The sequence below is a fragment of the Rhinopithecus roxellana genome, chromosome 2, assembly GCF_007565055.1.
Source record: "Rhinopithecus roxellana isolate Shanxi Qingling chromosome 2, ASM756505v1, whole genome shotgun sequence".
Taxonomy (NCBI): domain Eukaryota; kingdom Metazoa; phylum Chordata; class Mammalia; order Primates; family Cercopithecidae; genus Rhinopithecus; species Rhinopithecus roxellana.
The window spans coordinates 144,481,723-144,506,573 of record NC_044550.1 but is presented as its reverse complement, the minus strand read 5'-3'; the positions used below and the strand labels follow the sequence as shown (position 1 = coordinate 144,506,573).

At 42.0% G+C, this 24,851-nt stretch overlaps 1 protein-coding gene and 1 non-coding gene across 13 annotated transcripts in view; one reads left to right on the top strand and one right to left on the bottom strand.

Moving 5' to 3' along the window:
• APBB2 (amyloid beta precursor protein binding family B member 2) overlaps positions 1-24,851 on the top strand; it is a 427,787-nt gene that overhangs the window by 94,197 nt on the left and 308,739 nt on the right. The gene's annotated exons all lie outside the window — the stretch shown is intronic.
• Positions 15,496-15,602, bottom strand: LOC115895893. The gene has a single exon (XR_004055966.1). It is a non-coding gene; the product is annotated as a U6 spliceosomal RNA (small nuclear RNA).

Sequence of the window (24,851 nt, the reverse complement as noted above, 5' to 3'; positions counted from 1 at the left end):
TAGAGAGAGGCTGTGGTGTTAAGTGAGAAGAAAAGTGGCCAGGATTGTGGTGGTGGGAATGGAGAGGGCAGGAGAGACGGGGGAGGGACTCTGGGTTAGGATTAACAGGATTTGGTCAAAGACACAGTGTGTAATGGAGGGATTAGGAAGTAGAGTCTTCTGGCTCGTCACTGGGACTTAGGGGTAGATAAATGGTGACAGTGTTGTCTGTAGTAGGAAAGGCAGGTAGAGGATGCAAGGGGCTGGAAATGCCAATCAGATATCCCAGGAGGGATGTGAAGGAAAATTAAAAATATATAATAGCTCGTTAGTTTTGTATTGGGGAAGCCAGGAGGCTGGAGATACAGGTGCCCCAACCAGGAAGGTTGGAAGGGGAAATGTGTTTGTAGGACAGTAGGGGAAGTGATGTGTGTATCTTACCAGAATGTCACTTCCATGAGGGCATGGGTTTGGTTTGTTCAGTGCTGTATATCTAGCCCCTAGAACACTGCTTGGTACAGAGTATAATCTCAGCCAATGTTGGTGAAATGAATGAATAACATAGTTGAATTTAGAGGACAAAACTGGAGTCCTAAGTTATTAGAAGGCTTAAAATGAGATTAAAGTGATTAAAATGATATTATTTTAGATATTCTTTTACAGGGCTTTGGTGATCAGTTAGATGTTTTAGAAATTTTAAAATGTTACCCTTTACTGATAATATTCCTGGTCACATACTTGCTTTGGATATATACCCAGTGATGGGATTGCTGGGTTGAATGGTAGTCCTGAGTTCTTTGAGAAGTCTCCAAACTGCTTTCCACAGTGGCTGAACTAATTTACATTCCCATCACCAGCGTAGAAGTGTTCCTTTGCTCCAAAGCCTCACCAGCATCTGTTGTTTTTTGACGTTTTAATAATAACCATTCTGGCTGGTATAAGACAGTATATCATTGTGGTTTTGAATTGCATTTCTCTGATGATTAGTGATGTTGAACATTTTTTCATATGTTTGTTGGTTGCTTGTATGTCTTGTTTTGAGAAGTGTCTCCTCATGTCTTTTGCTCACTTTTTTTTTTTCTTTTCTGAGATGGAGTCTCACTCTGTTGCCCAGGCTGGAGTGCAGTGGTGCAATCTTGGCTTACTGCAATCTCCGCCTCCCGGGTTCAAGCAATTCTCATGCTTCAGCCTCCCGAGTAGCTGGGATTACAGGTGCCCACACCCAGCTAATTATTATATTGTTGGTAGAAATGGGGTTGCATCAAGTTGGCCAGACTGGTCTTGAACTCCTGACCTCAGGTAATCCACCCACCTCAGCCTCCCAAACTGTTGGGATTACAGGCATGAGCCGTCACACCCGGCCTTTTGGCCAGGCTGGTCTCGAACTCCTGACCTCAGGTAATCCACCCGCCTCAGCCTCCCAAACTGCTGGGATTACAGGCATGAGCCATCGTGCCCAGCCTTTTGCCCACTTTTTAATGGAGTTATTTGTTTTTTTGCTTATTGAATTGTTTAAGTTCCTTATAGATTCTGAATATTAGATCTTTGTCAGATGCATGGTTTGTGAATATTTTCTCCCCTCTGTAGCACATATCTGGTTTGAATAGAAATCTTAATCTCTGATAGTGTTATTATTTGTTGAACCCAGTTTGATGTTGGAAGCAGGTAGTCTAGATTAACACAGCAGTAGGTGACCTTTCATGCAAAGAAGTGAACGGCTACATGAAAAGGCACATGTGAAATGAGTGAGAATGAAATTTCTTTTGCAATTGCCTTCTGTGAATGTGGAATATCAAGTGAATGCTTTTATTTTTTTTTCCTTGTGTTGTATTTTTGTCGCAGTACAAATGCTTATAAAATGTGGACTGGCAACTGGTGCTTAGAAATCTTTGGGTTTCCCCAAAAGACTCTTCATTATGGTTGGATTTGGTGTGTGTCTTTATAAAGTATTTCATAAAGACATGAAAAAGATACGTTGCTTTTTTTTTTGTAATCAAAATCAGGGTGTCATTGGGACATTGTAGAATGTAATATCCTTTCATTATATTAGAAAGGTAGCTAATTTTTAGTGAGTATTGAATTGTGAGTTTACTGAGTCTAGCCTCATGGCACTGGTAAGAATAAACGGAAATAGAACCTTGCCATGTTAGTGATTCCAACAGTGTTATGGACTGAATTGTGTCTCCCCAAAATTCATATGTTGAAATGTGAGTGTATTTGGAGACAGAGTCTTTAAAGAGGTAGTTAAGATAAATTTAGGAGTTATTAAGGAGGGTCCTAGTGCAGTCTGACTGGTGCCTTATAAGAAGAAATTAGGCACAGACGTGTTCAGTGGGAGGATGTTGTGAAGACATAGGGAGAAGACGGCTGTCTACAAGCCAAGGAGAGAGGCCTCAGAAGAAACCAGTGCTGCTGACACCTTGATTTCAGATTTCTAGCCTCCAGAAATGTGAGAAAATAACTTTCTATTGTTTAAGCCACCCAGTCATGGTACTTTGTTATGGCAGCCCTGTCAAACTATTACAAGCAGGAAGCCCAGGCTATTTCAGCATCACAGTCTCCCTGGAAGTCAGGAAGAGGGAGACTCAGTAGTGCCCTGGGTGTCCCAAGATGGATGTTTCTGTTTGAATGCTCAGAGGATCTCCAGGTAACTGCTGTTGTCTGTTGTTCCTTAGTCATTCTTTTCTCATCATTTTCTTCTCTTGTTTATTCATTTATTTATTTATTGACAGGGTCTTGCTCTGTTACCTAGACTGGAGTGCAGAATTGTGAACACAGCTTACTGTAGCCTTGTCTTCCTGGTCTCAAGTGAACCTCCTGCTTCAGCCTCCCAAGTAGCTGGGACCACAGGCATGCACCACCATGCCCAGCTAATTTTTTTTTAATATTTATTTTTTGTAGAGACAGGATCTCACTATATTGCCCAGGCTGGTCTTGAACTCCTGGATTCAAGCATTCCCCTGGTCTCTGCCTCCCACGGTGCTGGGATTACAGGCGTGAACCACTGTGCCTGGCCTTTCTGATCATTTTTGTTGGAAGCTGCATACTTTGTCAGCATTTTTATTTCCTTCCGAAACTCCAATTAAAGGTGTGAGATGAAGCTGAGGTGCTTATCTTACAACCTTCTGTGATTGGAGGCCTCAGGTTTCATTTATATGGACAGTCCCAAGCTCAGCTGACTAGATGAGATTCTTGCTGAGGCAGGACAGCTTTGTGGACGGCTGTCTTTGGTGTGAATTGGACCATGTGCATGAGATGCCAGGGTTTCAAGCCAAGGCTGCTTTCTCAAGAGAGTGTCTCCGGCAGCTTGGAATTTAAGTGAAGCTTAATTTAATCCCTCATTTTCACAGTAAATGTGTAGGGTGTGTGTTACTTACAGTAGGAGTTGGAAAGCCATTGACTTCCTCTGGCCTATTTATTTGAATTTGATTTACTTGGAAATTTTTCAAACAGCAGATCACTTAGAGGTCTTCCAAAGAACTTAAAAAATTTTCATTTCACATTCCAATAGATCTGTTTTCAAAATGGGTAGGGCAAGTGGTGTCTGTGATTAATTAGGTTATAGTAAATTTTGGTTTTGTTCCATGTATCCTAGGTTTGAAGAAAATGAGAGGCATAAATGTTGAGAACTATCTTCTTGAATTCCTTCTTGATTGGGTTGCTGGGACACCCAACCTCAGAATATTTAAAATACTTGGAGACCTAAAGTGAAGTACTCTCATTCTCTACTGTGTATCTAGGGCCACATAGATGTATTTGATGTTAATCACACCTCTTCATTATGTGTGACCAACTCTTCTGAGTAATACCATGAAAAGTGCTTCTTCAAATTCCATATCTTCACATATTGCTATTATGTAAGAGGAATGAGACTATTGTAATTGAGTGAAATTTAAAATCTTCTGCTTTAAGTTATGAAATAACATGCTTTTGGCTATGCCATCATGCAACCTGGCTTTCTCAGCAAATTTTATAGCTTGTGGGGACAGATGACCCTGAATTCCAGCAGCACCTGCAATCAAAATAGTTCTCATTCCAGGGCCCACACAACAGGGTGTGTTTGCAAGTACTTGAAAGGAAAGTGTAGGCAACACTTTGTACCCTTAGTCATAAAACATTATCCTGGAATTTGCCTTGCCCCAAAGCCTGGGAAGCCACCCTTTTCTCCCTATCCCAAAGTTTCATTGTAATTCCCATTTCTGAAAAGGAAGAAAGAGTACGATGGAATTTCTTCGCTAGGATGGCAGATTGAAGGTACTTAGGTGAGGAAAGAGATGCTAACAGAGCTTGTGTGAGAAGATGACCAAAATCTGGGTGGAAAGGTAGTCTTAGAAGAGTGAACTAGTGATGTTTATTTACCCCAATAAACTATTTTTTCCAGCCAATTATAACAAATGCATTTATTCCATGTTTAATTAGCTGTAGAATATCCAACAGATTCATGGAGTAGAATGTATTTTATCAAGACAAAAATAGCCAGCTTGAGAGATGATTTAAACCAGAGATCAGCAAACTGCAGCTTGGCCAAATCCAGCTTTCCACCTGTTTTTTTTTATATGGCCCATGAGCCTAGAATGGTTTTTACATTTTTAAATGCTTGAAGAGGCCGGGCGCGGTGGCTCACGCCTGTAATCCCACCACTTTGGGAGGCTGAGGCAGGAGGATCATGAGGTTGGGAGATTGAGACCATCCTGGCTAACATGGTGAAACACTGTCTCTACTAAAAATACAAAAAGTTAGCCGGGCGTGGTGGCGGGCACCTGTAGTCCCAGCTACTCTGGAGGCTGAGGCAGGAGAATGGGGTGAACGCGGGAGGCGGAGCTTGCAGTGAGCCGAGATGGCGCCGCTGCACTCCAGCCTGAGTGACAGAGCGAGACTTTGTCTCAAAAAATAAATAAAATAAAATAAAATAAAATAAAATAAAATAAAATAAAATAAAATAAATGCTTGAAGAAAAGTCAAAAGAAGAGGAAGAATTTTGTGACACCTGAAAATTATATGAAATTTGTATTTCAGTGTTTATAATAAAGTTTTATTGGAACACAGCTGGCTCATCCGTGTATGAGGATATTCCACACTGTGTATCAAAGCTCTGTGGGCCAGCTTCTTCCTGCTGAGGCAGCACAGCTTTCTGGATGGCCATGAAAAGCAACTTTCATGGTACAGCAGCAGAGTTGAGTATTGTCACAGAGACTCTAGTCCACACAGTGTTCAGTTATTTACTCTCTGGTCCTTTACAGATATCTCTGCTCTTCCCTGCTAGTTTAAGCAATTGTTTAAATTTACTTTTTTTTTTTTTTTTTTTTTGTGAGAGAGTCTTGCTGTCGCCCAGGCTGGAGTGCAGTGGCGCCATCACGGCTCACTGCAACCTTTGCCTTCTGACTTCAAGCAATTCTCCTGCCTCAGCCTCCTGAATAGCTGGTCCTGCAGGCGCACGCCACCACACCCAGCTAAGTTTTGTATTTTCAGTAGAGATGGGGTTTCACCATGTTGACCAGTCTGGTCACAAACTCCTGATCTCAAGTGGTCCACCCACCTTGGCCTCCCAAAGTGTTGGGATTACAGGCGTGAGCCACCACACTCAGCCTCTGAATTTACATTTGATCATATTTTTTATTGTTTACTGTGCAGTGTGCTGGTTTTGATATGTAGGGTGGAATATCCTCATGTTGGATGGCAGGTTATTCCATAAACCCATCTTTTAATGGAAACAGAATCCTTTCAATGTAATCTGCAAAAGATAACCACTGAGCATCTCCTTGGTCACTGGAAATTGAGCCGCAACCATTAAGAAAGTGGACCAGCTATTCTTCTTTTTCCCTCTCTAACCGACCGAATCATTCGTTTATTCAACAAATACTTAGTGAGTGTCGGCTGTCTGCTTGCCACTGTTCCAGGCAGTGGCAATGAATAGTGATCCTAACAAAGTCCTTCCTTGGGGACCCTACATTCTCATGGGAGGAGATGGATCGTAAGCAAACAAATATAAACTGGGGGAAGACACACAAGGAATAAAAGACAAAGGGAGGGGGAGAGAGAGAGAGAGAGCTGGGGCAAGAGAGGGCTGCTGGAGATGTGGTGCTGGGCCGAGGCTTTTGGCTGCAAGAATCAGGTGAGCAGGAATTCGTGACGTGAAGACTCAGGAGGTGGCATTCCAGGTGGAGAGAACTGCAGGGCATAGGCCCCAGGTGGAGCCAGTGTGGCATGTTTGAAGAATGGGAATGCTCTCCTGGAGGCCAGGACAGAGGTGAAGACAGAAAACTATGGGTGGGGCGAGGCACAGGATACGGAGGGCATGGCATGGCAGGGCAGAATACGGACTAAAAACATTTTTAATTCTGAGAGAGACAAGAAGGCTTTCAGCAAAGAACTGACTTGATCTGGTAATTTTTAAAAAATCGTTGAAATTACAAGATATATCTTCTACCTTGTGGTTTATTGCAGATAATGGCATTTTGTGGTAAAAGAAACAAAAACCCTTTCAGTTCACCAGCCACAACAGTTAGCTTTAACAGTGTCATAAAAGTAGGATCAAAACAATAGGCCAGTATCTTCTTAGGGGAGTGTTCAAAGCTTCAGGTATCCATATCAGTCCAGATCCTATAAGAAAACAGGTGGCTTATGGTAGGTAATGGGAAGACAGTGGACTCTAGTGTGGAGGGAAATGCCGCTCCTACCTGGGTTCTTCAGGACAATTAATCTGCTAGTGTTGTTTAGAATGGATTGAAGAACAGAGGGGAAGAAGATAGGGAGACCAAATTGTTTCATTAAATTATACAGAAACTTAATTATTTTCAAAAAAATTGAGTCAGCTTCTAATGTGGAGGAAAACTATTGTATAGACCCCAGTTAGAACAGTGAAGATACTTGTACTGTCCTCAAGTGTCATTGTACTTGTTGATTAACATATATTAAAAACAAGCAGGTGTGGTGGCTCACGCTTGTAATCCTACTACTTTGGGAGGCCAAGGCAGGAGGATTGCTTCAGCCCAGGAGTTTGAGACCAGTCTGGGCAACTTGATAAGACCCCCATCTGTACAAAAAATAAACAAAATTAGCCAAGCCTGGTGGTGTGCCCTTTAGTTCCACTACTTAGGAGGCTGAGGTCAGGGATTGCTTGAGCTCGGGAAGTCAAGGCTACAGTGAGCCGAGATGGGACCGTTGCACTCCAGCTTCGGTGACAGAGTGAGACCCTGTCTCAGACACACACACCACATACACACACACACCCCAAAAAGGAAACCATATATTAAAAATGTTGCCATAAAAAAATTGGGGACAGGGTATATAGGAGCCACAAAGAAGTGGCTGCATCCTGGGGATAGTAATAGCCAAGCTCCTCCCACTCCTAGGTCTGAGGGGCGAGGGAGGAAGCAGTTTCCAGGGGACCCTATATAGAGGGCCACCTGACAGGACCCAGGGGACCTGGCGGGAAAGGAGCCATTCTCCTCTTTTCTTCTTGTCTCCCATAGGAGCCCCCCATTGGCTGAACCAAAATGGGAGCCAGTGGGCAAGACAGCCTGTTGTCAAATGGGTCAGCTTCCCAGAACACACAACATGGTGGCAGAGTAGAGGGCAGGTGGAGGATTTCCATCCTAGGGGACACCTCAGGAGTCTTAGCTGCATCCCAACTCTGTCGCTTTCCCTCACTCCCACCCCCAGCCACCCCACAGATGTGTACGCATGAGCATGTGCATACACATGCTCCCAGGTACCCTCTGGTATTCTGCCATTGCTTTTCTGACCAAGACAGAGGAACTATTTATTAGCTGTGAAATTTGAAGACATTTCTCATTATTTCTGTAGTGTTTGATGCTATAATATATACAAGAGAAGGAAGATGTGCATGTAATCCCAGCACTTTGGGAGGCCGAGGCGGGTGGATCACGAGGTCAGGAGATCGAGACCATCCTGGCTAACATGGTAAAACCCCGTCTCTACTAAAAATACAAAAAATTAGCCGGGTGTTGTGGCGGGTGCCTGTAAGTCCCAGCTACTCAGGAGGCTGAGGCAGGAGAATGGCGTGAACCCGGGAGGTGGAGCTTGCGATGAGCCGAGATTGTGCCACTGCACTCCAGCCTTGGCGACAAAGCAAGACTCCGTCTCAAAAAAAAGAAAAGAGAAGGAAGATGTGGATAGCTCAACACATCCCATTTTCCATTCCTGATAAAAATTCAAAGCACATGTGTTACTGATGCTAGAGGTAAACATTTTATTTTTTTAAAGTATCATTTCTAATTGGCCGCAGAAGGAAAAATACAGTAAGCAGGACATTAAAAATCTTGGGGAACTATATTCAGTTTTGGTTATTCTGGTTAAAAACAAAGCAAGCATTGAATTTTAGCCACTTCAAACAGTTTTCATTTTCCACCATTGAGCATGTTAAAACTGTGAAGACACAGAAGTACCATTCAGTTCAGCACCTTCTGTGATATCCCGTACTTTGGAAGCCTTCCATTTTCTTTCAGGTACAAGAAGTTAACACCCTGAATTAGTCACTATCTGTGTAAAAGCCAGGAGCTTTATATTTTGTACCGAGGCAGAGTTGAAGTTTTTAAATAATTTGATCTTTTAAAAATATTTGACTTTCCATTTGATTTAGGTTCTGAGAATCAAAGGTTCTAATAACAAAATGGTCAACTTGGCAAAGAGAAATATGCAGAAGTCAATTTTAGGCCTTATTTTGCAAGAGCGCAGTGCCTGTGAAAGCAGCCCAAGCTGTACAGATGGTAAAACTCATTTTTCTCCCCTACTTTTTCTGGAATCTGGTCAAAAATCAAGTATTGTGGTACATTTCTGAACAAGACCCTAAATTGTGGTACATTTTTGAACAATCTTGACCCTAAATTGGAGGGCTGGCTGAGGGCCCCAGGGGAAAAGAAAACTCCCTTTTCCATTTATGATTATCAGCCATGTTGTAAAACTTCAACATTATTTTAAGGTCAAAGAAAATAAGTCACCTTGAATTTCCCATTAGTTTTGAAGCACTGGAACGGGTCTGTTTCTGTCTCTTGGCTTTTGCTCATGGATCAGTTTTGCAGCATGGGATCAGTCATGTGGTTGTGGGGCTTTTGGGGGTGAGGAGCTTCCACTGCATGCAAGGCACTTTGTTAACACAGTGGGACCTGAGTGAGTGAGCCAGGTCCTAGGCCCGAGTTGGTTTATATAATTCTGCTCAGGAGATTGGAGGCATGAACAGATATGTGGTCTGCAGAGAAGGAGAAAAACAGGAGGACTGTGGAAAATTCTTAAAAGAGAGAGGTCCTGTCTTTCTGTCTGGAGAGAGTAGAAACACAGCTGGCTTGGAGCCAGGACTTGAAGAATCCCGAGGAACAGAGTCACTAGTCGTGGATTTGAATGAGTTCTGTGTCTTGACTTCAATTCGTAAGCCTCCGTTTTCCTCATCTATAAAATGGTGATGACATCTTTACCACCCATATCACAGTATTTGTATGAAGCTAAATTACAGCATGCAACACATGCTGTTACTTACTATTGTCATAAATATTATCAAATGGCATCTGTTAAATATTTATGTATTTGTGATGCTTGTTATCACATGTGTAGTTTTCCAGGAGTTTGATCTAAAAAACTCAGTTGCTGCCACTGACAGTGATTTCTTAGGCCAGCTCCACATAGGAAGGTTTTTATATGTGGTAGACATTTTATATGTGCTGATCTCACAAATGCAGTGTGAGTGTCTTGTTACAGTGGAGGGGGTCTCTGGACAGGGTATGTGAAAGGCTGAGCTCCCTTCTTTAGGCAGGAATCGAGTATAGTATGGTGGAGTATGTTAATGTACAGACAGACACTTGAAGTTCTGGGTTTAAGATTGTGTATAGAACTTGGAAATTGGGACTGCAGTTTTTAAGCAAAAAAAAATATTGCCACCTTTTTTTTTTTTTTTTTTTTTTTTAATGGAACTTCCTAGAGCCTTTCTGGGACTGACTTTACTTGACTTAGAGGAGTAGGAGGTGTGGTAAATTCCTTCCTGGATATGTTAATTAAAACGTAGTGAATTAAGCTGGAGAACTTGGAGCCCGAAACATGTTAGTGTTGTATAAAAGGAGGAATATAAATGCATGAGATTAAGTTTAAAAAGACATGTGCCGCACGTTTAGCTAGAGATCCTAGTTCAAACTCATTCCCCCGGTCGGCCCCATTCACACGTTTCAGTGTCACCGTCTTTGTTAAAGACAACAGGACTGCACTTCTTTGGAATTAGTTTAAGAGATAGTTTATAAGCCAATCAAGAAAACTGACCTCATGTTCGTGCTCTTAAAAAAAAAAAAAAAAAAAAAAAAAAATCAGTTATTTTTGAGATAGGCCTCACTCTGTCACCCAGGCTGGAGTGCAGTGGCATGATCTCAGCTCGCCGTAACGTGGACCTCCAGGGCTCAAACCATCTTCCTGCCCCCTCCTCCTGAGTAGCTGAGGCCGCAGGTGCGCACTACAACTCCTGTCTAATTTTTGTATTTTTGTAGAGACGGGGTTTCGCTGTATTGCCAAGGCCAGTCTCGAACTCCTGAGCTCAAGCATTTCACCTGCTTCAGCCTCCCAAAGTGCTAGGATTACAGGTGTGAGCCACCGCGTCCGGGCAGTCTCAATTTTTTTTAAAGCATTTTTAGATTTACAGAAAAACTGAGTGGATAGTACAGGGTATCTCAATACTCCCTCACCCCCCTTTCTATTTGTATATTAATATGGCATGCTTGTTATAATTAATGAAGCTATATTGATATATTTTTATTAACTAAAGCCTATCAGATTTATTCAGCACATATAAAAAGTACCACATATAAAAATCTTCCTATAGGAAGCTGGCCTAGTACATCACCATCAGTGACAGTAACTGTTTTTAGATTAAACTCCTGGAAAACTACAGATGTGCTAGCAAGCATAACAAACACGTGTATTTAATAGATGCCATTTGATAATATTAATGACAAGTAACAGCATTCGGATATTTTATGGTTTGTGTTGCATGCTGTAATTTAGCCTCATACAAATACTATGATATGGGTGGTAAAGATGTCATCACGATTTTATAGATGAGGAAAACAGAGGCTTACAAATTGAAGTCAAGACTCAGAACTCATTCAAATCCACAACTAGTGACTCTGTTCCTCAGGATCTTTCAAGGCCTGGCCCCTTGTCAGCTCATTCAAATCTACGACTAGTGACTAATTAGATCCGATTTCCTTAGGGTTTTTTTTTTTTTTTTTTTTTAAGATATGATCTTGCTCCATCACCCAGACTGGCGTGCAGTGATACAATCATGGCTTACTGCAGCCTTGATATCCTGGGCTCGACTGATCTTTCTGCCTCAGCCTCCTGAATAGCTGGGACCACAGGTGTGCCCCACCGTGCCTGGCTAATTTTTTTTTTTTTGTGGATACATAGTTTCTCCGTGTTGCCCAGGCTGGTCTTGGCTCCCATGATTCTCCCCCTGCTTATCTTCCCAAAGTGCTGGGATCACAGGCATGAGCCACTGCCCTCAGCTAGATTTCCTTAGTTTTGACCTGAGTCAAATACCGTCCTTTTTCATTTGCCACTTTATCCCATCATGTAGAGCAGTTGCCTGACACATAGTGACTTTGCACAGATGTTGTTGAAATAAGATGCTCTGCCTGCCCTTCAGTTGGTATAGTAGAGTAGGGAAGGATCAAGCCATGGTGCCATTGACACCCTCACTAGCACTTAGGAATTTGGAAGCAGATGGAGCGGTTTGAACCCTGGCCCTACCATCCACCAACCCTATGACTTGGGCAAGTCACCCAGCCTCTCAACCTGTTTTCTCACCTGTGAAAAGAAGATAATAATAATTCCTAGGCCAGGCGTGGTGCTTCACGCCTGTAATCCCAGCACTTTGGGAGGCTGAGGTGGGTGGATCACAAGATCAGGAGTTCAAAACCAGCCTGGCCAAGATGGTGAAACCCCATCTCTACTAAAAATACAAAAATTAGCTGGGCATGGTGGTGGGCACCTGTAATCCCAGCTCTTCGAGAGGCTGAGGCAGGAGAATTGCTTGAACCTGGGAGGCGGAGGTTGCAGTGAGCTGAGATTGCACCACTGGACTCCAGCCTGGGTGACAGAGCGAGACTCCATCTCAAAATAATAATGATAATAATAATAAATAATAATAATTTCTACCTCATTGAGGTAGGGACTAAATGAAAGAACACATGAGTTTCCAGACTCTGGCCTCACCCATGAGAAACTCTCAGTAAATGTCTTCTTAGAGACCATGCAGGATAGAATGTGAGACCTGTGATGTGAGCTGCAGAGTGTCACTGAGAGTCAGAAAAGAGGGGATGGCCTCAAGTTGGGGTGGGGGTTAGGAAAGCTTTCCTAGAGAAGGCAACATCTGTGATGGACCCAAAAGAATGGATCTGTTCTTACCTGAGGGACAGTGATGAGAGAATAAAACACCAGGTTGAGAGACTATATCTCACAAAGCTACAGAGGTGGGAACGTGTGAGAATGTCTTTTGTAGGAAAGAAAATCACCCAATATAAGTGGACTATAATCTAATTTGGCAAGACAGCAGGATAAGAGCGAGAAAGCTATAAGGCCATAAATGCTTTTGACCGATAATGTATTTCAGCTTTTCCAAAAGTTTTCAAGTATAGAAAAAAGAACAGTACAGTGAACACCCATATAACCCCCTCTCATTTCTACAATTATTAACATTCTTTATTTGCTTTCTGTGTAGAAATCAACATGTATTTTTTTTGGCATATCATTAAAAATTAATTATAGCTAGCATGACTTCATTTTTTTGAGACAGAGCTTTGCTCTTGTCGCCCAGGTTGGAAAGCAATGACACGATCTGGGGTCACTGCAACCTCCGCCTCCCAGGTTCAAGCAATTCTCCTGCCTCAGCCTCCTGAGTAGCAGGGATTACAGGCACCCACCACCTTGCCCAGCTCATTTTTGTATTTTTTAAAATTATACTTTAAGTTCTGGAATACATGTGCAGAACGTGCAGGTTTGCCACATAGATATACACTTGCTGTGCTGGCTTGCTGCACTCATCATCCCGTCATCTACATTAGTTATTTCTCCTAATACTATCCCTCCCCTGGCCCCCCACCCACCAACAGGCCCCGGTGTGTGATCTTCCCCTCCCTGTGTCCATGTCTTCCCAGTGTTGAACCCCCACCCATGAGTGATAACATGCAGTGTTTGGTTTTCTCTTCCTGTGTTAGTTTGCTAAGAATGATGGTTTCCAGCTTCATCTGTGTTCCTGCAAAGGACATGAACTCATCCTTTTTTATGTCTGCATAGTATTCCATGGTGTATATGTGGCACATTTTCTTTATCCAGTCTATCATTGATGGACATTTAGGTTGGTTCCAAGTCTTTGCTATTGTGAACAGTGCTGCAATAAACATACGTGTGCATGTGTCTTTATAGTAGAAAGATTTATAATCCTTTGGGTATATACTCAGTAATGGGATTGCTGGGTCAAATGGTATTTCTGGTTCTAGATCCTCAAGGAATCATCACACTGTCTTCCACAATGGTTGAACTAATTTACACTCCCACCAACAGTGTAATAGTGTTCCTATTTCTCCACATCCTCTCCAGCACCTGTTGTTTCCTGACTTTTTAATGATTGCCATTCTAACAGGTATGAGATGGTATCTCATTGTGGTTTTGATTTGCATATCTCTAATGACGAGTGATGATGAGCATTTTTTCATATTTTTGTCGGCTGCATAAACATCTTCTTTTGAGAAGTGTCTGTTCATATCCTTTGCCCACTTTTGAATGGGGTTGTTTGTTCTTTTCATGTAAATTTGTTTAAGCTCCTTGCAGATTTTGGATATTAGCCCTTTGTCAGATGGATAGATTGCAAAAATTTTCTCTCATTCTCTAGGTTGCCTGTTCACTCTGATGATAGTTTCCCTTGCTGTGCAGAAGCTCTTTAGTTTTAATTAGATCCCACTTGTCAATTTTGGCTTTTGTTGCCATTGCTTTTGGTGTTTTAGTCATGAAGTCCTTGCCCATGCCTATGTCCTGAATGCTATTGCCTAGGTTTTCTTCTAGGGTTTTTATGATTTTAGGTCTATGTTTAAGTCTGTAATCCATCATGAGTTAATTTTTATGTAAAGTGTAAGGAAGGGTTCCAGTTTCAGTTTTCTGCATGTGGTGGCTAGCCAGTTTTCCCAACACCATTTATTAAATAGGGAATCCTTTCCCCATTGCTTGTTTTCATCAGGTTTGTCAATGATCAGATGGTTGTAGATGTGTGGTGTTATTTCTGATGCCTCTGTTCTGTTCCATTAGTCTATATATATGTTTAGGTACCAGTACCATGCTGTTTTGGTTACTGTAGCCTTGTAGTATAGTGTGAAGTCAGGTAGTATGATGCCTTCAGCTTTGTTCTTTTTGCTTAGTATTGTCTTGGGTATACTGGTTCTTTTTTGGTTCCATATGAAATTTAAAGGAGTATTTTCTAATTCTGTGAAGAAAGTCAGTGGTAGCTTGATGGGGATAGCACTGAATCTATAAATTACTTTGGGCAGTATGGCCATTTTCACAATATTGATTCTTCCTATCTATGAGAATGGAACGTTTTTCCATTTGTTTGTGTCCTCTCTTATTTCCTTGAGCAGTAGTTTGTAGTTCTCCTTGAAGACGTCCTTCACATCCTTGTAAGTTGTATTTCTAGGTATTTTATTCTCTTTGTAGCAATTGTGAATGGGATTTCACTCATGATTTGGCTCTCTGCTTGTCTGTTGTTGGTGTAAAGGAATGCTTAGGATTTTTGCACATTGATTTTGTGTCCTGAGACTTTACTGAAGTTGCTTATCAGCTTAAGGAGATTCTGGGCTGAGACGATGGGGTTTTCTTATTTATTTATTTATTTATTTATTTTGAGACAGAGTCTCGCTCTGTTGCCCAGGCTATAGTGCAGTAGCACAATCTCGGCTCACTGCAAGCTCTACCTCCCGGGTTCGCGCCATTCTCCTGTCACGATGGGGTTTTCTAAATCCACAGTCATGTCATCTGCAAACAGAGACAATTTGACTTCCTCTCTTTTTATTTGAGTACCCTTTATTTCTTCTTCTTGCCTGATTGCCCTGGCCAGAACTTTCAATACTATGTTGAATAGGAGTGATGAAAGAGGGCATCCTTGTCTTGTGCCAGTTTTCAAAGGGAATGCTTCCAGCTTTTACCCATCCAGTATGATATTGGCTGTTGGTTTGTCATAAATAACTCTTATTATTTTGAAACACGTTCCATCAATATGTAGTTTATTGAGTTTTTAGCATGAAGCGGTGTTGAATTTTATCTAAGGCCCTTTCTGCATCTATTGAGATAATCCTGTGGTTTTTGTCATTGGTTCTATTTATGTGATGGATTATGTTTATTGATTTGTATGTTGAACCAGCCTTGCTTCTCAGGGATGAAGCCAATTTGATCGTGGTGGATAAGCCTTTTGATGTGCTGCCAGATTGGGTTTGCCAGTATTTTATTGAGGATTTTTGCATTGATGTTCATCAGAAGGATACGGAATGGTTCACGAATTTGCATTTCAACCTTGCATGGGGGCCATGCTAATCTTCTCTGTGTCATTCCAATTGTAGTATATGTGTTGCCGAAGCGAGCACTAATTTTTGTATTTTTAGTAGAGATGGGGTTCACCATGTTGGCCAGGCCGGTCTCAAAGTCCTGACCTCAGGAGATCCGCCCACCTCGGCCTCCCAAAGTACTGGGATTACAGGCGTGAGCCACCACACCTGGCCTATCATGACATTTAAACCCTCAATACTTTAGCATGCATCTCCAAACAATAAGGAAGCTTCTTTATAAAAGTACAACACCATTATCATACCAAACAAAATTAACAATAGTCCCCAAATATTACTTAATATCAGTCCATAGTCAAACTTTCTAAATTCATTTCCCGGGTCTTTAGTGTTTTAACAAAATTTTAAACCAGAATCCAGGCAAAAGGCTGTGTATTGTATTAAATGCACAATCACGTCATCTGTAAACAAACAATTTGACTTCCTCTCTTTTTATTTGAATACGCTTTATTTCTTTCTCTCGCCTGATTGCCCTGGCCAGAACTTTCAATAGTATGTTGAATAGGGGTGACAATTTAGTCAAATTGTCTCTGCTTGCAGATGACATCATTGGGTATTGCATTGTTATGCCTCTTACATCTCTTTAAATCTAAAATTCCAACTATGATATTAAGATTTTTAGGCTTTGGAACATTGAAAAGAATATGGAGCTTTCCCCCAACTCAGATATCCCTATCTAACATGAAAATAATTCAAAAATAGAAGCAACACTGAATTTCAAAGTAAACGTAAGGAAGTCCAAATAAATTCAGATTTTTTTTTCTCTCACCAGGTTGGTGAGTTTGATACTAGTTTTGCAATTTCAGGTAATCACATATTTAAACTCAGCATATGCTTGCTTGCTTTGAATTAAATAACCCAGCCCTGGACTCACAGAATTCAATAGAGATACAGTGGCTCATTGTTTTCTGTTGAGCTGAATGTCTAGTGTGTCTAAACTTCACAGATATGAAACCACATTCTTTTTTTTGTTTTTTTTTTTTTTTGAGACAGAGTCTCACTCTGTTGCCCAGGTTGGAGTGCCGTGGTGTAGTCTCGGCTCACTGCAACCTCCACCTCCCAGATTCAAGCAATTCTCCTGCCATCGCCTCCTGAGTAGCTGGGATTATAGGTGCGCGCCACCACACTGGGCTAGTTTTTGTATTTTTAGTAGAGATGGGGTTTCACCATGTTGATCAGGCTGGTCTCGAACTCCTGACCTCATGATCCACCCACTTTGGCCTCCCAAAGTGCTGGGATTACAGGCGTGAGCCACCACGCCCGCCCTGGAACCCTTTCTTAATAATGCTGTGTAGACCCACGGAAGTGATTTTTGACTTCATTGTATTTAGAGGTTTTTTGAACACTAGGTTCCAACCTTGGTGGAATTTCATAGAGAATTTCATAATTTTTCTTTAAGGAAAAACATCAGATAGGATTGTGGGCAGAACCATAGTATGAAAACCCATATCCTGCAATGAGAAACTCTTACCTGGAAGCGGGAAGGGAGCAGAACACAGAGCGTGTAGGGCATTGCCGGGCCTTCTATAACCAGGAGTGCCCTGCATAGGCCATGGGATAGTTGGACACCTTCTTTTTGGCTCTGCCTGTATCCCGGAAACCTGTGGCCAAGCAAGTGCCTGGAATTGCTGCAGGCTTTGCAGTGGGAGTGAAATGCCCACCAGCTGGGGCTACATCTTCTACAACTCAGGGAATATAATTTGGTATTCATTGGAACTCCACTGAAGAGAGGTTGGGTGCTTTGGGAGTGCTTTCTTGCAAATATGTGCCCTCTAATTGCCTTTTCCTAATGTTCTTTCCTCGTTCTGTTTTGGAGGTGGGGCTCCTCCAGGGATCATTTCTTTTCCACCTCACCTGCAGGTGCACAGTGAGTGATACTTAAATTTATTTCATTTCACCTTGTTGTGGAACTCAGCCCATCCCACCTCTGCTGTGAGAAAAGCATTTCCATCTCTGTTTCAACTTTCATGTGGTTCTGTTGACCCACTTGGAAGAGCTCCAGTGTAGTGCCTGCTTGTTTTTTTCTATCTGTCCTTAATTTGGTTTGCCTTTTATTGTATTCCAACTGAATGGATTCTTTCTCTTTCTTTTAAGGGAAAGAAACCTGAGAAAAACAATACTTGTAATGGCGACTGCTCGTTAAGGGTAATTGCTGTTTCATGTTAATTTGCATGTTAAAATGAGAATATAGGGAATTGCTAAATTCACCAACCTGTTCTATCCCAAGGCTAGTCCTTTTAAGTATATTTGTCGCTTAAATAAAGATGGAGCTGTGCAGAATGGAAATGTCCAAATATACAGTTTTTTTCTGCATCTATATATAGAGAGAGAGCATTTAAAATTTTTATTTCCATCAGCAAGAGACATTATACAATACATGGAAATTATAGAAAAGCAGAAAGAAGAAACCTGGAGACAACTAGCATTAACATTCTGTGAAATTATGTCTAGTCATTTCAGTCTACATGTTATATACTCTTTAAATGGGCATAGTTTCACTATAACTGTCTAAAAGTTTTTGCTACTCCAAAGAATGTTCTGTAGATCGGCAGCATTGCTATCTCTTGGGGACTTGTTAGAAATGCAGAATCTTGGGCTCCGCTGCAGACATACTGAATCGTAATTTGTATTGATTGCTATTATGTATACATTAAAATTTGGAAACACTGTTCTACAAATGGGGTCCCCAACCCCCAGACTTTGGAGTGGTAGCGTTCCATGGTCTGTTAGGAACAGGGCTGTACAGCAGTAGGTGAGTGGCAGGTGAGCGAGGAAAGCTTCGTTGGTATTTACAGCTGCTCCTTATCTCTTGCATTACTGCCTGAGCTCCGCCTCGTGTCAGATCAGCAGCAGCATTAGATTCTCATAGGAGCACAAGCAGTTTAGTGACCTGCGCATGCATGCGAGGGATCTAGGTTGCCGACTCCTTCTGAGAATCTAATGCCTGATGATCTGTTACTGTCTCCCACCGCCCCCAGATGGGACTGTCTAGTTGCAGGAAAGCAAGCTCAGGGTTCCCACTGATTCTACATTACAGTGAGTTGTATAGTTATTTCATTATGTATTACAATGTAATAATAGAAATAAAGTTCACAATAAACGTCATGTGTTTGAATCATCCCAAACCCCTCCAACCTCCTGTCGCCCCCATTGGGGAAAAATTATCTTCCACGAAACCAGTTCCTGGTGCAAAAAGGTTGGGGACCGCTGCTCTAGAACATACTATACCCAGGGCAGCATGTAGAGAGAACACAAAGTAGAGGGGATGCAGAGGGGCTCAGACCTGTATTCTCTTCTCCATTTTCTGTCAGTCTTGCCTAAAATAATTTTCCTCAGTACATGATAAGGATAAAAATGAGGTCAATTTCTTTTCTTTTTTTTTTTTTTGAGACAGAATCTTACTCTGATGCCCAGGCTGGAGTGTAGTGGTGTGATCTCGGCTCACTGCAACCTCCGCTTCCCGGGCTCAAGCGATTCTCCTGCCTCAGCCTCCTAAGTAGCTGGGATTACAGGTGCCCACCACCACACCCAGCTAATTTTTATATTTTTAGTAGACACAGGGTTTCACTGTGTTGGCCAGGCTGGTCTTGAACTCCTGACCTCGTGATCTACCCGCCTCGGCCTCCCAAAGTGCTGGGATTATAAGCGTGAGCCACCGCACCCAGCTGAGGTCAAATTTTTTAACAAGGTACGACAGCCTTGTTGAGAAACCTGACTGTGCATGTGTAATCATTTCATTCAGTAAAAACTAAGTGCCTCCTGTGTGCCAGGCATATGTGTGGCAGCCACGGGCCTTGCATTCAGGCTTGCATGTGCTGCAGTGGAAGCACACAGAGGCCAAGGAGGAGGGAGTGGTTGCTTCTGCAGGGATGGGGCTGGAAGTTAGAAAGAAAGGTGGTCTTTGGGAGGAGTCTTGATGGATAAATCAGTCATCATAAGTTATGAATATTACCAGGTTCTGGAGAGAGCACAAAGATGGATAAAATTTGTCTCATCCTTCAAGGACCTTATGGTTGGTTAAAGGACAGGAGACAGTGTTTAAAACTAAATCATGTGAAGCACCTTGGTGTTAGAGTAGAACCAGAAGACAAGGGTCTGACCATTAGTTTTTTTAGCTCCGTGACCTTTGACAAATTATTCCACGTTGGAACATTGGATTCTTCTGTAAAATAGGGATAAAATGATATAAACACCTTCATAAAGTCATAGTGTTTTCTTGATCAGGTGCAGTGGCTCACACCTGTAATCCCAGCACTTTGGGAGGCTGAGGCGGGCAGATCATGCAGTCAGGAGATGGAGAGACCATCCTGGCTAACATGGTGAAACCCTGTCTCTACCAAAAATACAAAAACTTAGCCCAGTGTAGTGGTGGTTAGCTGTAATCCCAGCTACTCGGGAGGCTGAGGCAGGAGAATGGCGTGAACCCAGGAAGGGGAGGTTGCAGTGAGCCAAGATTGCGTACTGCACTCCAGCCTGGGCGGCAGAGCGAGACTCCGTCTCAAAAAACAAACAAACAAAGAAAACAAAACAAAAAACAAAAATTAGCTGGGTGTGGTGGCACACCCCTGTAGTCCTAGCTACTTGGGAGGCTGAGGCAGGAGAATTGCTTGAACCCGGGAGGTGGAGGTTGCAGTGAGCCAAGATGGCGCCACTGCACGCGCCACTGCACTCCAGCCTGGCGACAGAGCAAGACTCCATCTTAAAAAAAAAAGAAAAAAATTATAGTGATTTTTTTCTTTTTTTTTAAACGTAGAGAGAGAGGGTCTTGCCCTGTCGCCTAGGCCGGAGTGCAGTGGCGCAATTGTAGCCCATTGCAGCCTAGAACTCCTGGCCTCAGAGTATCCCCCCACTTCAGCCTCCTAGAGTGTTGGGATTACACCGAGAACCACGGTGTGGGACCTGTAGTGCTTTTTAAAGTGAGATAACGTAGCAAAGCACTGGCTTGCAATGGGTGTGGAATCAATGCTGTGTGGCAAAGGTATTTAAAAAGTGCCAAGTGAACACCATAGATGGAAAATTGAGGAATAACAGAGAAAAGAGAGGGTGTTTTGACTTGGAGTGTGCGAGGCCATGTGGCCTGTGTGGCCTTGAGGATGCTGATGAGGCAGAGAAGGTATGAAGAATGGGCCAGTGGGAAGAGAAGCAAAATATGAAGCTGCAGTTTTGAGACTGGATAGACCAAGAAAAGAGATAAGAGAAACAAAGGGTTGGGTTTGTTGGGGTGATGTCTGTCTTAGACATATCAGGTTTCAGGGACTGCTGAAGGCTGTAGGCCTGGGATGTGTGTGTCAGACACTGCCCTTGATGCAGGTTCAGCCAGGGGTGGATGAGGAATGAGGTCCTTGGCCCTCCCTGGGCAGCGTGTTTAGTCAGTGTAAATCTGGAAAAGGGAATCTTTCTGGCTTGTTGAAATAGTCCACACCTACACAGGGTTTCTCACCAGGATGGAAAACACAGGCAGAATGTTTTAAATCTTGAAGACCTACCTCTTCTTTAGACTGGGTAGAGGAGAACTGAACTTTTCTGTGTAGTTTTTACCCACTGTCATCTTCTTCCACAGGTCTCTTTCTTTTTCTTCTCAATGTTCTTCCTCCCAACTGAGAACCATTAATTGCTTCAGAAAAGAAATAGAATTGGATTTTTTTTTTTTTTTTTTTTTTTTTTGAGAAATGGACTAAATGCTCTAACACTGGAGAACTATATTCCTGTTTGTGTCAGTTTCTTTTCAACCATTAGCTCCTTTATGATCTCTTTATACAGGGTGTGTATAGCCCACAGGTAACTGTGGTTACTGGTTTTTATAGGTTATGACTAGTCTGCTGTATAAGGTGTTAACATTTTGCCCAATCTGCCTTATCTCCATCTCTTCTGTTTTTTTTGTGTCTGTGTCTCTTTATACACACACACTTAAAACATGTTTGCTGAACCATCTGAATTAGTTGTAGAGATTATGACCCTTTAGCCCTAAATACTTCAACATGTATTTCTCAAGTACAAGGATATTTTCCCACGTAGCCTATAATAAGATGATCACCAATAAATATTATCTGATATATAGATAAGACTTGAATACATGTTCAGGTTTCACCTGTTATCCTAATAATGTCTTTTATTACCCCCCCCTCATCCAGGATGAACCGACAGAGTCATTCGTTGCATTTTGTCTCTTTAGTTTCCTGTAATCTAAAACAGTCACCTTGTTTTGTTTTTGTGGTTCATGGCATTGGTGTCTTGAAAGATACCTTTGTTTTGTAGAATGTATCACAATCTGGTTTTGTGTGGTTGTTACCTTATGATTAGATACAGATTAAGCATGTTTGACAAAAATGCTACATAGTGACTGTGGCGATACCTACTATTCCATTGTCCTGGAATTGATTATGCCGAGCACCACTTGGATGCACTGGTCGGCCAGAACTCTTCATTTGTAAAGATGCCTTTTCTCTTGGGTAGTCTGTGGGGTGATATTCTGAGACTGGGTATGAGTGTTCTGTCCTACAACTACCCTTTCTAGAATGGTTTTAGCATCTACTAATGATTGTTGACTGAATCAGTGATTGCATTGGTAGTTGCAAAGTGGGATTTTCTTCTACTCTTCCTTTGATATTTATTAGCCGGCATCCTTTATAAAGAAGAGTTTCCCCCGTTATTTTTTCAGTGCATATTTGTGGGTTTGTGACTTCTTTTTTAATCCAATGTGTTATAGTTCATCAACATTCCTTTTTTTTTTTGTGAGAAAGGGTCTCACTCTGCTGCCCAGGCTGGAGTACAGTGGTGTGATCTCAGCTCACTGTAACCTCCACCTCCACCTCCACCTCCCAGGTTCAAGAGATTCTCCCACCTCAGTCTCTCAAGTAGCTGGGACTACAGGCACGTGCCACCATGCCTGGCTAATTTTCGTATTTTTTTTGTAGAGATGGGGTTTCACCATGTTGGCCAGGCTGATCTCAAACACCTGACTTCAAGTGATCTGCCCGCCTTGGCCTCCCAAAGTGCTAAGATGGCAGGCATGAGCTAGCGTGCCTGGCCAACATCTTTTTTTGTTCAAACTGCCCCACTTTTGGCTATCAGGAGCCCCTTTAAAGCATCTCCTCCTGTGTCCTTTTGTCATGTCTGTATTAGCATTTGAGCACTCCTTTGCTTTTTGGCACAGTAAGATGTTCTAGACTTACGTTGTACTTTCTTTGCCCAGACCCAGCTATTTCTCCAGTGAGCAAAAGTATTTAGAAACCAAAATCTAGGTACTTGGGATATTCTTTAGAAATATACCTAATCTAGAAAAAGTTAAAAGTCATTAATCATTTAAGTTCCCCCACCCATTTCCCAAGATTATTCCCATGGTGGCATTAAGAGTTTTAAATGTTCACCAACGAAGGGAGAAGGCCATCCAAAACGAAGGTCTTCGGGCACTGGGCTAGAGGTTGAAGAGTAATGCACAAAGGGAAATTAGATAGTGCCAAAGATTAGCTTAGATAACATTGGAATTCTGCCCCAGAAGTGACTTAGAGAGCCTGAGAAAATACTTTCTGTATGTTTTCTACGTAGACTCTGAAAATTGGTTACCCTTTTTTATAACCATTAATGGTAAGATAATTTATTCCCCATAGCTATACATATACAACTCTTAAAGCTATTTAAGGTGTATAATTTCCATGTGAAGAGTTCCTAACTGCTCTGTATTTTCAGACTCAGTGTAAGGTATGTGTATGTGGATGTATATTTCAGCATGTCTTTGAAAAATCAAGATTCATAGTTTTTATTTTGAATACTCATAATTGGACACAGTCTCTGAATTTGCTTGTTGATTATAATAGTTGGTTAAATTTTTTTTTTTTTTTTTTTGAGACGGGTCTCGCTCTGTTGCCAGGCTAGAGTGCAGTGGTGCTATCAAGCTCCACCTCCCGGGTTCATGCTATTCTCCTGCCTCAGCCTCCCAAGTAGCTGGACTACAGGTGCCTGCCACCATGCCCAGCTAATTTTTTTGTATTTTTAGTAGAGACCGGGTTTCACCGTGTTAGCCAGGATGGTCTCAATCTCCTGACCTCGTGATCCGCCCGCCTCGGCCTCCCAAAGTGCTGGGATTACAGGCATGAGCCACCGCACCCAGCCAATATTTGGTTAATTATTATTATTATTATTTCTCTTTTTTTATTTTTTTTAATTTTTATTATTATACTTCAAGTTCTAGGGTACATGTGCATAACGTGCAGGTTTGTTACATATGTATACTTGTGCCATGTTGGTGTGCTACACCCAACAACTCGTCAGCACCCATCAATTCGTCATTTATATCAGGTATAACTCCCAATGCAACCCCTCCCCCCTCCCCCCTCCGCATGATAGGCCCCGATGTGTGATGTTCCCCTTCCCGAGTCCAAGTGATGTCATTGTTCAGTTCCCACCTATGAGTGAGAACATGCGGTGTTTGGTTTTCTGTTCTTGTGATAGTTTGCTAAGAATGATGGTTTCCAGCTGCATCCATGTCCCTACAAAGGACGCAAACTCATCCTTTGTTATGTCTGCATAGTATTCCATGGTGTATATGTGCCACATTTTCTTAATCCAGTCTGTTACTGATGGACATTTGGGTTGATTCCAAGTCTTTGCTATTGTGAATAGTGTCGCAATAAACATACGTGTGCATGTGTCTTTATAGCAGCATGATTTATAATCCTTTGGGTATATACCCAGTAGTGATATGGCTGGGTCATATGGTACATCTAGTTCTAGATCCTTGAGGAATTGCCATACTGTTTTCCATAATGGTTGAACTAGTTTACAATCCCACCAACAGTGTAAAAGTGTTCCTATTTCTCCATATCCTCTCCAGCACCTGTTGTTTCCTGACTTTTGAATGATTGCCATTCTAACTGGTGTGAGATAGAATCTCATTGTGGTTTTGATTTGCATTTCTCTGATGGCGAGTGATGATGAGCATTTTTTCATGTGTCTGTTGGCTGTATGAATGTCTTCTTTTGAGAAATGTCTGTTCATATCCTTTGCCCACTTTTTAATGGGGTTGTTTTTTCTTCTAAATTTGTTTGAGTTCTTTGTAGATTCTGGATATCAGCCCTTTGTCAGATGAGTAGATTGCAAAAATTTTCTCCCGTTCTGTAGGTTGCCTGTTCACTCTGATGGTAGTTTCTTTTGCTGTGCAGAAGCTCTTTAGTTTAATTAGATCCCATTTGTCAATTTTGGCTTTTGTTGCCGTTGCTTTTGGTGTTTTAGACATGAAGTCCTTGCCCATGCCTATGTCCTGAATGGTACTAC